General features: G+C 37.8%; 1 protein-coding gene across 5 annotated transcripts in view; it reads right to left on the bottom strand.

Moving 5' to 3' along the window:
- The window catches only part of ZMYND11 (zinc finger MYND-type containing 11), a 105,405-nt gene that overhangs the window by 74,823 nt on the left and 16,536 nt on the right, over positions 1 to 14,046 (bottom strand). Inside the window, exon 1 of one of the 5 annotated variants that reach the window (XM_036398274.1) lies at positions 1,260 to 1,280. The exons of the other annotated variants lie outside the window; for them this stretch is intronic. The gene's annotated coding sequence lies outside the window, so the exon portion shown is untranslated. Of the gene's footprint in view, positions 1 to 1,259; positions 1,281 to 14,046 lie in introns of those variants that run through there. 5 annotated transcript variants of the gene reach the window in all.

The following is a 14,046-nucleotide window of genomic DNA, read 5'->3' as shown; positions in this document are numbered from 1 at the left end:
GACATTCATGTCAGTCTCTGGATTGCAGCTTCTGAGTTTATGACAGATGGGAAACCAACAGAGGAGTTAAAATCCTGTGAATCCACGCACAGCTTATAGCCAGTAGCCATCTGGCTGGGGATCTACATAATACCACAAGAGGATGACAAAAAAAAAAAAAAAAAAAAAAGAGGCAGTTTCATTTGCATTTCCTTTTCTCATCCCCTTCTCTGTCCTACCTGGTTGGAATACACTATCTTACTTATACTTATTACAAACAATCTTTCGGCTATTTCATACAGGTTAAACAACTACAGTATTTTCCTACTAGCACTTTCCACACAGAAAAATAAATTCAGTGTTAGTCAAAAAGTCCAACACATGACAGTATATAAGGTTTTCTATGGTAATAGACAAATAGGCAGCATTTAAGTGAAGTGAAAGCATTTGAGGAAAAAACAGAGAAGGGAAAGCACCCAAGCCACCCCATTCAGTAGGGATTCCAGTTGCTCCAAAAGCAATTCCAGGCAGAAAAAAAAATGCAACACAGGGCCCCTAAAGTATAATTACTTGAGAAAAAAATGTGGCCAATAAAAGTTACCTAACCTGTTCAGAGAAAAAAGAAGCTCTCTACCCCTAAAATGTGCTGGAAAGGCTGAAAATCTGGTTTTCAAAGCAAAAAGGTAAAAGCTTAAGTAAAAACCCCTTTTGCATAGCAGTGTGTTCAGCTGGCTTGAGACAGGAAACATGCAAACCTTCCTTACAGACAAAAACCCTTTTTTGCCTCAACCTGCTGAAATGTTTAGCTAGGCGCTTTCAGCCCCTGCATGTTTGTTGGGGTTTTAGCTTTCTCAAAAGAGCAGATTTCTGATGCAAAGAAAGAGAAGCACTACACCAAGAATTCTTTTCCCTGTGAGCTGTGTTGCAAAAATGAGAGCATATTAAGCAACTCGAGAACAGGAAATAACACTGACAAACAAAACTGATATTCTTTCCATAATGTGGTCACTCAGAGGAGGACATTTGAAATTTCATCTCCCCAAATCAAGAAATGTTTATTCTACTTTTGGCAAGGCTGCTGAATGCATGTGTGCTCTCTCCTCCTTTATGATCCTTTCAGTGAAGCAGATAGTCACACTAGAGTAGAAATGAACTCGGAGCTGCACAGCTTTCTCATAAAGCTCTCTCCTTCGGAAAATGTTGTTCTATTGGTCCCCAGATGGTTTGTGGAAATAAAATAGTAGATATGTGGAAATGTATGTGAGATCCCTTCAGCTCACCTGGAGCATCTGGCACAGCAGGTGAGGGGTGCTGAAGCTCCAGCTCCACAGGCAGAGTCCTCCTGCACTCTGTCCTTTTGTCAGAGCCTGGAAGAAGGGATTGAATGCAGCCGTCTATTCCTGAGCTAATCACTCCATGCTCCCTTCACACTTGACATGATCTACTCAAGGCTACAATTCATCTTGTTGTGAAGCAGGCATCACAAATAGGTCAGATGAATTAAGCCCTAAAATTAACCATTTCTCTCCAGGGAAGATAAAGTGAGATTAGGATGAGAAGTTCCTGTGGCTGGATTTAAATCACACACACTGCACTCAGGCTGCCTGCTCTAACCAGTGCCTACACTTGCCTGATAGGAGGTCGTGCTTGCAGCTGAATTTCTCACATCTCAGCTAAGGGCTCTAGCCAGCATATTATTGATTTTTCTGCTCCTTTGCCTTTTTTGGATGAAAAATTTCATCATTATGTTTTCATTTTCCATATGGACATCTTTGAATAACTGAAGATATCTTACTTTCCCCATCTTCCTAAAGAAAAAAAGTGCAGTTGTGTTTTTCATTGAAAAAAGCTTAAATAACTGCAATTTTTCCTAAAAATACCCCAAACGCAGACAGGGATGTTTCCTTTATAACCCAAATAATATCATTGCAATTCTAGCAAAGGGGCTGATTAATGACAATGTCTGATATATACTATAATTTTCAATGAGAATAATGTATATTTAGAATTTTTTTTTCTTGTCAGATTGAGTTTTTAATTAAGCAAAAGTGCAGTGTAAGACACTTTTTAATTTTTCTTGTAAGAAGTGTGATTTTAATAAATGTGGCTATCTATCCAGACAAAATGAAACTGCAAAAGCATAACTGCAGAATTTTCTTCAGTGTTTTACAACAATGCTTAGTTCAAGTAAAAACTGAGCTAGAAAAGAAAATTAATATCCTTAGTTATTTCAAAAGGCTAACTTTCTCTAACTTTGACTCCTAGGTCACAAGGCTGTTTATTTCAGATCAGCAGTAACTTCATTTAAAGTAAATTACAGATTTTTCATCCCTTTTGACAATGTTGTGGCCTTTGTCCTCTGTATCGTATCACTACTGGAACCATCATCTCACCCTCCTGTCTTTATCAGCACTCCATTAATCAAATTTATTTGCTTAGTCTGAGCTTGATTCCTACATGCATTTTCTGATTACCTCCAAACAGTTTAACAAGTTCAATAAAAAGAAGCTGCAACCATATAAACAGTAAAAAATTTCCATACTGATGCATTTGTCTTCAATAATTTAAAATAAACACCTTCCTTTATCCCTTCAATTTGACCTTGACTTTTATGGACTCCACGGAAAGTTATAAAATGGAATGTAAAATAAATTTTAATATGCTGAAACCCAGATTTCAAGCTCTGTTCCCAGAGAAGCTGTATATGGAACTACATCCCATGGGCCTGCTCTCAGCCTGCCCCAGTCCCTTCCAGGCCTTCCCTTTGGAGAAGTCATCCAGCACTTCACACTTAGGAGACATCTGACACTACAATTCAGGCCTTCAGCCTCAGAAGCCATCTTTCTCTCTTACTTTGATTTATTAAGGGTTGATACAATGTTCTTCTATCTGCTGAAACATGTTACCCTCTCCTAATTTCCTGACTAAGAGGAAACTGCATCTAAAGTAATTCCTATAGGTTTTATTTACAAAGGAGGGCCTCACATAGGATTTAACTCTGTATATATTTAACTCTGTATATACTCCTCATATTACGCTTCAAATAAAATATTTTAACCAGCAGTTGTTATTTAGAGCAAACCACAGAAATAAAAAGCTAAAGCAAAAATCAGATATAAAATACACTTCCATTTTTATGTCAAAAGAAATTGCCTACTTCATGCATTCAATTATCTTACTGCTGCTTATAAGAGATGGGGGTTTTCTGTGTGAACTAGAACAACTTATTTTTACAAAAGAGTTGCATTAATTCTCAAAGTAATGTTCAAAAACCCTTCAAGTTCACTTCCATTTGATGTTGGCTCAGGCAATTTTGTGCTCTCACAGCATCCCATCACCAGGATCTTTTGTTTCAGACCCTGCTGGTGTCATTCAAGGCAGCAGCAGCAGCAGCTCAGGGAAGCAGGGCACTGTTCAGTGTGCTCTGCATGACATGATGACATACTGGAGACTGTATCCTACCCCTAACAACTGCTAGGAGCAATGCCTCAAACAACATAGGCACTACAAACCAGAATGAACTTTACTAATTGCAGAAAGCTTTGCAGGTGACAGAGAGGAACGAGGCCTTTCCAGATGCTACAGGTAATGTGCTTATGTCTTAAATCATGAGATTTGATTGCCCTTCTATAGGCATGCTCTGCTGCCACTGTTATTAGACTTTATACCATCAAGCCCTTTTTGAAAATTGAACCACTATATTTAACTATATGACCTCCATGGTATTCTACAGGCTAAATGCCCGCTGTCCAAAACATTATTTATATCTTATAAAATTACAAGGTACCAGTAAATATCTGATTTCTTGATCTCATTTTATGAAGCTGAAAAAGAAGAAAGAAACACCACCTGATCATTTCACCTCTTATGTCATATTACTAGATATCTCAAAACTATTTTTTTTTACTATTTCATTTTCAAAACAAACAGAATGCACATCCACCCCACCCCATCACTCACAGACAGGACCTGTCGCTCCTCTTTATATAATTTATACTTCTATACTTTATAGGACTTTGAAAATTTTAAAATTACTGTAAACATTAAGTTTTTATCTCTTCTTTGGTTTTTGGTCTCTCTCTTACAGTTACCAACTGCAGCAAGATGACTTCCTGATACAATCCTTTAATCCAAACCCCTCCAGCAGGACCACAGAGGAATGAAAAGGAGTTCCAGAGACATTGTTTCCCTTCAGCTATTCTCTTTAAGAGTTATGGATTTTTCTTTACTCTTTGAAGACATCTGTATTAAATTAAGCACACAACAGTAATCCTAACAAATGCAAAATTTACTAAAACAAAGAGAAAATGGAATCAAACCAAAATAAATTGTTTACTTAACATAGCTGAATTTACAGTTCTCATACATTAAACTAGATAAGGCATAAACTAGATAAGTTTGACTTCAGATAAAAAAAGGAAAAAAAAATCCTGTAGTTTATCCTTTGAAATTAAAAATCCTTTCTGACCACACCAGTCAGTCTGTCAATGCTGCTTGCACACAATTCTGTTTTTGTCTCCCAGAGATATGCTTAATAAACCCTGGTTAAGGTTTCCTAAACACTTCTCTGAACACAAAAAAAATGGGCTTTGGTAAACAATTTCAGTCTCCATTCTCTGAAGAGTTATACCATCGAGGAAACAAAAAACCTTAATTATGATTTATGACTGCCCTTTCAAGGTTTATGACCCAGCTCAAATATTACCTTTTGCAAACCATCCTGGCTGGGTCTCTAGGTTTTGGCCAGACCCATGGGCAAATCTTATGTAAGGTACATTCGCTTCCTCTTCCACTTGTCACATGTGATGAGTTATAGGCAAGGAATAAGGATCACTCTTAAAATCAGCCATGTTTCAAAACAAGTCCAATGGACATTTGGAAAAAATCAGTCTTGGTTGATGTCTCAAGTGACAGATTGTTCTTTGTTTCCACCTTTATGGCTTTTAGGACTCACATATACAGTTTTTGCATGAGTACCCCGTGTCATTTAGCAGGTGGCATTTCCCTGATATAAGCAGAGCATGACTCTTGGACAGATATAATAAAAACTGATCTGTAATGGAAACTTTTGCCACTTTGGAAGTATAATGAAAATGGCAGGCTTGTTCCTTCTTATACACAGCCATGGATGCAAACATGCCAGCAAAAATGGCTCAGATAAGCAGAACTTCTTCCTGTTTAGAGTTACAAACTGCAAACGGCAGAACAGGCTCCACAACAACACCGAGGTACCAGAAGAACGAGGAGAGCAGTGGTGAGCAGCTCCAGTCAGGATCCTGTGATATTAAGTGTAACTATTCTCATCCTAGAGCATGCTCTGAGCCATTCTCAACCCTTTATTCTCCAGCCTCTCCAATAAATCTGAAATGAGAAAAAAACCCAACATCCCAGACAAGAACCACTGAAGCCATGAAAGCAATGGAGGTACTGCAGAGCTACCTGAACTATCCACACAGGCTTGTCTGGTGTGATACAAGCCCAGAGCCAAACCAGGGCTACTGTAATCAGACATTAAAAGGAAGTACTCATGACTCAAAAGCAGATTCCTGCAGGAGAAGGTTAGCCTGTGCCTCCCAGAGCTGGAATGATGTCACATATCACTTTTGGTGTGACTGGAGGCTTGGAAGAAGACCTTCACCAGCAGGAATTCAGGGTGTGGCTGCACTTTGGTTCCCTGAAGCTAAAAGCAAGTGAACTCTGATCTCAGATCTGTTCAATAGAACACTGTATAAATTTCATTATTTTTTTAATTATGAAATCATACATAGGACAATCTTTCCAAGTTCCAGATCAAGTTAATTTCAGTCATTACAGAGGCAAGCAGAGTTACTCAAACATTCAATTAAAATAACCTTACAGAACTGTATTTCAATTTTAACATCACTCTGATGATATCCAAAGCAAAACATAAAATAAAGGTCAAACTAGAAAACACTATGGAGCAATTTAATACCCATGAAAAATGAGCACAAGGAAAACAAAACTATTCCCCAGTGAAAAATGGTAGCAGAGGATGTGAGAAGGGATGTTATTCCTCTCCTTTATTGCTGCTCATGTAACAGAGAAAGAGAAAAGGAACTCAACATTTCTAATGGTAAAAAGACAACCCTGCTTTACCACATAACAAGGAAATAAACAGAAAAGAAGGTGCATAACCAAAATAAGACCTCACTGCTTGCACATCTCCCTCTTAAGCTCCAGGACACACACCCTGCCATAGGTGATTTTATTTTTTTTAGTTTGCTCAACAGTTTCTTACAAGGCAATAATTTTGTAATTGACTTAAGGCAAGGATTCCTTCTTAAAAACAATCAGAAAAAACTCCTAATGCTTTGGTAATCTCTCTCTTAATCCTCTCTATACATTATCACTGGAAAAGACTTCAAAAACTGATTAATCCAAAGATAATTATACTCAACTGTTCACCAATGAGGAATAAAAATGTATTGGAAGGCAGCTAATACACATCTTCCTTAAAGAAATAAATTAAATGTTCTTTCAAAATGTGATTGCTTTCAAAATAAAGTTTTTCTCCATTTTATAGAGTTTCTGCACACATTTGAGATGAGTCCAAAAATCTACCAACACATTTAATTATTTCTACTGCAGTAATGTTTAGATAGCATGCCTCTGTCTGTGAGAAGGGAAAGGCCTCCTTGTTTTTACAGGAAAAATATGTAACATGTTAGCCATAAATTAGCATGCTACTTTGTGTAGTAACCATGAAAAATCAACCTTGATACAAAATTCAAATTATTCAGAAATACATTAATTTTAGATCCTGACCTTCTGGCTACCACTGCAGTAGAATACAATTAACACTTTTCTGAGGCTCTCACAATGTATATTCAGAGGGTTTATGACTAAGTGATATATGAAATTACTAGGGAGTCTTTGAAGTACTGCAGACAAAAAAGAACATTGAAAAACAGTATCTGCCATGTTTACACACAAATATTCTGCATAAGCCAAGCCAAGCTACACATGTCACCAGGATAGTTTCTTTACAGGTGGTGAATTCAGACAAATATTATTTGCCTTACATTAAAAATATGACAGAATGGCAGAAGTCTGTTAACAAGCTAATGTTTTTAAACAAGGAACTGAAGACAGAGTTTATTTTAAGGACTCATTTAAACTCTAGGGTCAGAAAGGTCAGCAGAGTTTTCATAATTGTTCATGCTTGAGGACGATGCTGGAAGAGTGGGAGTTGAGGCCCCATTTCAGGGGTAGGTAGGTGTGTACCAGCACTGCTAAACAAGTTGAGTTTTTAAATTGAAAATCTTCAAGTACTTTTAATTTTAACACCTGAATTATCCTATTGCCAAAACCCTACAGAAAGTGATTTACAATTGTGAATGTGCACCTAGGTTCTGCACCACCATTTATGGACTGCTGCAGGATCATCAACAGATGCACAAGCCAAAACACATTTTTGTGACATCTCTGCCTTAGTATTTGCAGTCATTTATGGAACTTAAGGTAGGATCTTTTCATACTTGGCTATAAAGGGTGATTCACCAGGGCTCTTGACTACAGCACGGTTCACCTGGGATTCAGGAATGCTCAGCACCACCCTCCACAGCAAGGAGCTGCTCCACACCAGAGCTGGGGCAGCTGATGGACAGCCCAGGCTGGAAGTGCTCAGCTGCCCTGCTGGAGTGCTACCACTTGCACAAATAATTACATATTTATTCTAACACGGCACAAACCCTCAAATCTTAGATAGCTGCACACTCCCTAGAGACCAAGTGTCCATGTGCCTCGCCTATCCACTAAATGTAAAAGCTTAAGATCATCCTAGGCAGGAGAAACTAACTCTCATGTACACTATTTATACTTCCAGTGAATAAACATTCCTCACCCTGATATTGACCATTAGTTTGTACCTGGAATTTAATTTTTTCTCATCCCTGTAGAAGCAAGAATTAAAATTACAGTGGTTTTTTCTTTTTTTAATTGTACTTCTAATTGTATTGACTATAGAAAGGAAAATTCTTACAAAAAACAGGTATTTTAAAAACCATACCTATTTCAATTTTCACAAAAGAATCTGGAGAAAGGAAATTATGTGCTACATTTTCTTAATACATTATGCCTCCAGTGACCTTGAGCTCTGATGAAAACTGCCACCACTCATTTTTTTAATTACTAACACAAAGCTCTGGATTAGTTAAAGGGCTTATGAACTCTTCAATACTTCAAATACATTGTTAAAGGCAAAAATGTAAATGGCCTTCATTCATAAATTTTAAATGCAGGTGACAAGTCTCACAATGGCACTGTAAGAAAGCAGAGGAAACCACTCTCAATAGGTTTGAATGACCCCAGGAGAGAAGCTGGCATGTCCAGACCAGTGTGAGAGTGGAGATGTTGTGAGATGCCTCCCACCACCACACAGGAGCACAGAGACAAACAGAAAAGGCCTTGTTCACACATGCCTGGCAAAGAAGAGACCCCACAAGGTCAGGGCCTGAGAGGGAGAGAGCTCCTCAGACAAATCCCAGGTGCAGGACTGGGAAATGCTTTCACTGGAGACAGCCTGTGGTCAAAAACCAGGGTGGTGATGGGATGGTAGCAGGAGCTGCATGGAGGTAGGAATTGGCATCAGTAAAAGTCTATGGGATTATTCAAGCTAATTCTGGATGAGAAAACATTATCCTTCACTGGGTCATGTCCAAAAGTTGATTCCATAGCAAAATCCCACAGCTCAAATCATAAATGGATGTATTTGGCCAGTACACCCAATACTGGACTTCTCACAGGATACAGAGGTCCAGGGTACTAAGTATTATCCAAGAAAGTATTTAATATCCAAAGCTCATAGATAACCCTCCAAGAAGATACTAAGACCAGGTGTCAGGGCAACTCATTTTCTCTAGTGTAATTCCTTGCATCCTACAGAAGTTGATCTTTTTGGTAAGATTTTCAAAGAACTTCAAACGCCTGTCCACAATCTAAAGCTGAAGGAGTTGAGTCTTTGAAAGGTTAAAGGGCCTGTCCAAGATCAGTAAATAGCAAAGACAAATCTCCAAGCTCCATCTCTGCTCCCTTACTCCACCATCATGAGTCAGAAATAATCCTGAACCAGAGCTTTATCCCAAGGATTACAGAAATTATTTTGAAAGACTGCATATGGGAAAAATATAGATCTGAAGTTCTGACATGAATTCTAAATAAGATTTTAAGAGAAGTAGAGTTTCAGTTCAATTCTCTGCTCCAGTTACAGTCTCTCTTCTGAAAATCAACTAAAAGAAACTCATTTCAAAACAACCAAGATGAATAAACAATCTTTTCAGCACAGCAGCAAATCAGGTAGATGGATGTCTTAAAGATATGAGTTCCAAGTTTCACATCTCATTACTGCCTACAGCCCTCCAGTCTCAATCCTGACAACAGCCAATAGCTTTTATGAATAAGCATGTTCTGGAAGAGGCACTGGACTACATGGCTGATAAACAGACAGATAAAATGGAACAGAAATACAAAATGTCAAACATCCATTTACCACAGGTACCAGCCCAGGAGCCTGCAGTAATGTTTATGCAGATAAGAAAACAAAGATCAAAAAGAAAGCTATGCAAATAGTTTGCTTCTATTATTTATTATAAGACTTTGGCTTTGTAAATATAAATCAAATACAAATGTACAGCACTGCCAAGGAAATAAATTATATTAGATATCTATACATTAATATATTCCAGCAAACTAGTCTAAGGAAAAAATCTAGCCATAATTCAGTCAAGAATCTGTACAGAACCATAGTATTAAATTTCTACAGTATCTGAAGAATAAAAAAAGTTTAAGCAATACAGTTCTTCAAATCATATCAAAAGCAAAATGACTGCAAACTCCTAAAGCAATGTTACTAATTTATCATTATTACAGCTTAAGAACGTAGCCACATCACATAAATTGCTTCTCCCTCATGTAGTATCTTTGAATCGCTCAATTTGGAAAAAAAAATAAAATCTGAGCTGTATTACAAAGAGACTGCACTTTATAGCACAGGAGGTAGCAGACAGTGAAACAAGAAATAATATAATGGCATGAAGAATTATATGCATTTTGCATTGGACTTATCATTTATATGATAAATAACAAGTGCACAAAAATTTGAGACACTCGATTGTTTTCCTTGAAGAAAAAAATCTGTTTGGTTTAGGGCAGCTAGTCAGAAAACACATAGATTTTTCAGTAATTCTGAAATGAAAGTAGTCATTAACAGCTAAAATGTATCTCATACTACAAAATGCCTTCCTAACCATTTTGGGATGTTACAAGGTGTACATCTACTTCTAATTAAAAACAGGATAAAGATATTCAGAATCCTAAACAACAGCTTTGCCTTCCCTGGATCTCATCCAAGAAGGAAGACTTCATCATTTTTTTTCTCTCATAATTAAAAAAATGCTGGATTCCTCTTCCACTCAATTATATATTTTTCTGCAAATCCCTATTTTCAAAGAACAAGAAGACAAAGAACAAGAGAAACATCAGGGCACTTTATTTCCTTCCGGTAATTCATCACACTGATACAATTTTGGTACCCTAAATTCTATTTCTCCCACATTCATGACCTGCTCACTGCTCTCCTCCTTAGCCATAGTATCTGACTACTTTTCTGCTGAATTCAGTTTATTTTAGTCATTTTCCCACACCAACTGAGCCTTCTCAGTTATCCAACTGATTTGCTATAAATTTTCATGGATTATAGGCCACCTCCCTGACATCCTCCCGTCTCCTTCTTGGATCTTATTTCCTGCAGTCGTGGGAAAAGGATACTACGAGATGTTTCATCTGTGCTCTGCCTGATTTTCTTGAAAATCCTTATTGCCTTTTTTTTCCCCATTTGCCAGCACCTCAAAAAGCCCAAGGATTTTGTAAAAAGCAGTACCAATCAATAAATTACAAATATTATTTAAATCACCCCAAAACTGCTTTGAAAACTTAGTGAATATAGTGAACACGAAAATGCTAATTAGAAGGAATAAAAAAATAAACTGACTTGTGTTTCTAAGTGGCCACAGCTAACAGGTAGAAGAAAACAAGCAACAGAAGGTACATATTTGAAAGGAAATCTCATTATTTAAAAATGCAATAGTTCTTTTTATTGGGAGTGTTTTAGCTGCTGTTTTAAGTAAGCTACATGAGGAAATGCGAGAAGTAATTCTATTGTCTCCATGTATTCAATTTTTTAAAAAAAATCTATATTTTTAATAATTTATGATCCTAGACAAGAAAGTTTTCTTCTCAGTCTACTTTCTCTTGTTTTTCTTTACAAAAGGAAAAGCTTGTGTAAAATCTGTGCAACTAACTATTTTTTGAGAAAGAATTAAAACAGACTGCCTGACCTGATAAGCCCTCTGGAAGACTGAGCTAAAAGTCTAAGAAATGGAAAAGCTGAGCTGCAGGAAGATTGCACTGACTATTCTGGTACTAAGTCTCCTGTCACATGTGCCACTCCCATCTTTTTTAAGCAGAAATGACAATGTATGGCCAGTTACTGACAGGCGGCTTCAACAGTACAGCAAATAAATTTGTTTAAGAAGGTCTGTCCTGCAGGTATGTCCAAGTTCACTTCCTGCCAGTGCCACAGGTTTCTTGTGGCACCAGGAATGTTTCTTAACAGGTTAAAAAATTTCTATCTATTTTCTTGAGATTCCATAAATCGTCCTCATTTTTTGTAAAATGGACAAAATGTCATCATACACACACTGATTACTGAACTCTCCAGTCACTCTTGAATGATGAATTTTCAGATTCCATGAGTGAACACTCAGATTCAATGAGTGAATATTCCTGTTTAATTATACGAAGAAATCCAAGAGGGTGTTTCCAAGCATACACAGGACTCATGTTCAACAGCACAAGCACCCTCTGAGCTGCAGCCTGAAACCAGACAATTTTGGTAACAATATTCAGTTCTCCCAAAAGCTCCAAGGGCAGCTCCAGATTGTATCATAGTGAATGCCTCAGCTCGCTGATGACAACAGAACTTCTGATGTCACAGCAAAAAGTAAAAAATGGGCTACGAGCAAATGTAAATTGAAACACATTTCACTCTTCCCAGGCTTGAGACATTCACTCTGAATGAAAAAACAGCAGTACAGTGCTGGTATGAGAATTGCTAGCAAGATGAGTTGTCTCATGGTGAAGATTTTAAAGGAAGCTATTTTTCTTGAGCAAAATGATGCAACTTTCATAACATTCCTTCCCAAGTTATAAGCAGTTTCTCAATTTCAAAGTAACAATAATTTAGTTACTAAGTAAAAAATTTGCTAGTTTTATTGTAGCACTTTCTTTAAAACTAATCTGGATATCATAGTAGCAAGTGTTTTTCACTATTTCTAGAACCTAAGCAAAATTCCATTTCCTGCTGATGTGGGGGTACCAGCAACTTGAAGTTCCAGCCATTTTTACTGAGCTATTAAACAATTTAGCATATTAAATATGCTTGACTTTTGCTTTTGCACTTGCCTTCATTGTTATATCACTTTCTCTCTACCTCATCTCTTCTTACTTCTGATTTTCTATTCTTCTAGTGCTAAAAGTATTGGCATATTACCTTTATCTCTTTCTGCCTTAGAAGCAGACCTGTTCACAGAATGAAATGGAAGTGTATGCCTTAGCAACTGCTCCCCCTCTAATTTATACTCCAAATGCCTTGTAATACAGCAAAGTGCTGATGCTGCTACTTTACAGGGAGGAAACCATTCCATAGAGAAGTATATTCAGAATCTGTTACAAGCACAAAAATGAGACTGGTAAATCATGGCAGCAACTTGATGAGTTACTCTCCCCAGCCCATGGTAGGCATCCACAGCTCCTGGCTCACAATATTTCAGGTACACTCTCATGAGGCTGCCAGTCATGTACCCTGCAGCAGGACCATGCTGGTGCTGCTGAATAAACTCAGGTCACTGGATTTGGAAGAAACCAGTCAGCAAGGGTCACTGAAGCAAACACCAGCCTAGCACTCAACACTGAGACAAGTCTCAGCCTTCATTCTGGGAGCTCTCAGCTATCCAAAGCACAGGAGTTTTGGCTCATATCCACGTAGGAATTTCAGTGTGTAATCCCCACAGGGTGAGCCAATTTGGCCATATCTGCCCTACACATAAACCACTTGAAAGCAGTAACAACACAACAATGTGTGATACAGACATCATGTCAGGTTCCTCCATCTGAGATGCTCATGTTTAGATCCTACAGCCTGGCTTCCTATCCACACTTACCCAGACTGGCTGTGTGCTGTCATCCTCACGCTAATACTGTGGGTTAAGTGGCTTTTGCTCTCTTCCACTATCACCTCCCTCTAGACATATTTGTAGAGATCATAAGAACCACAGGGACTGATCAAAGACACATTTACTGAATTTCTGGTGCACAACACAAAGCTACTCAAATATATGGGATTCTCCAAGGCTAAAGATAGAGAAGGTAACAAAAGTAACAGCATAGTTTCAGCCTCTCTGTTGCAACACCAATGTCAACATATAATTCACAACAAATCTAAATCCTAGCTTTTTAATATAAGCAGGCTGTAAATAAAAGTAACAAAGATTAGGTATTTTTACTGACTCAGCAAACAGATCTGCATGTTTCAACCAGATGCCTTCCCATCTAAGACACCTGTAAGGCCCACAAATATCAGTTCTTTCTCAAAATCACGGTCTAACTAGAAGAATGACTCTGCTACAAGGAAATCTGGAGAATATTTTAATTTGAAAAAAAATTAAGTATCCTGAGCCTTTTTGTTGTGCTGAAGAGAAGGAGTCCTAAAGAAAAATCTGTCCTTAGTTTGGGGCCACTAAAGTAGTGTTGGCTACCTGAATCCTTGGAGGCAAGGGTCTCTAGCCTTTGGGATCAGGAACAAACCTCAACTGAGCAAGTTACAGGAATGAATTTAAGGAAAACTGACCATATGACTGTTCTCCTGCCTGAAAAGTTTGCTCTAATCCACTTCAGTTGATAGGGTAGAGAAAAGCAAACAAACTGGCCCAAGAGTTCTCACAGTACCTACAGCAGACATTCCTCTACAGTCAATTTTGAGAAAGCAAGACG

Source organism: Molothrus ater, chromosome 1 (assembly GCF_012460135.2).
Source record: "Molothrus ater isolate BHLD 08-10-18 breed brown headed cowbird chromosome 1, BPBGC_Mater_1.1, whole genome shotgun sequence".
In the NCBI taxonomy this organism is placed as follows: domain Eukaryota; kingdom Metazoa; phylum Chordata; class Aves; order Passeriformes; family Icteridae; genus Molothrus; species Molothrus ater.
This window is presented reverse-complemented; position numbering and strand designations above follow the sequence as displayed.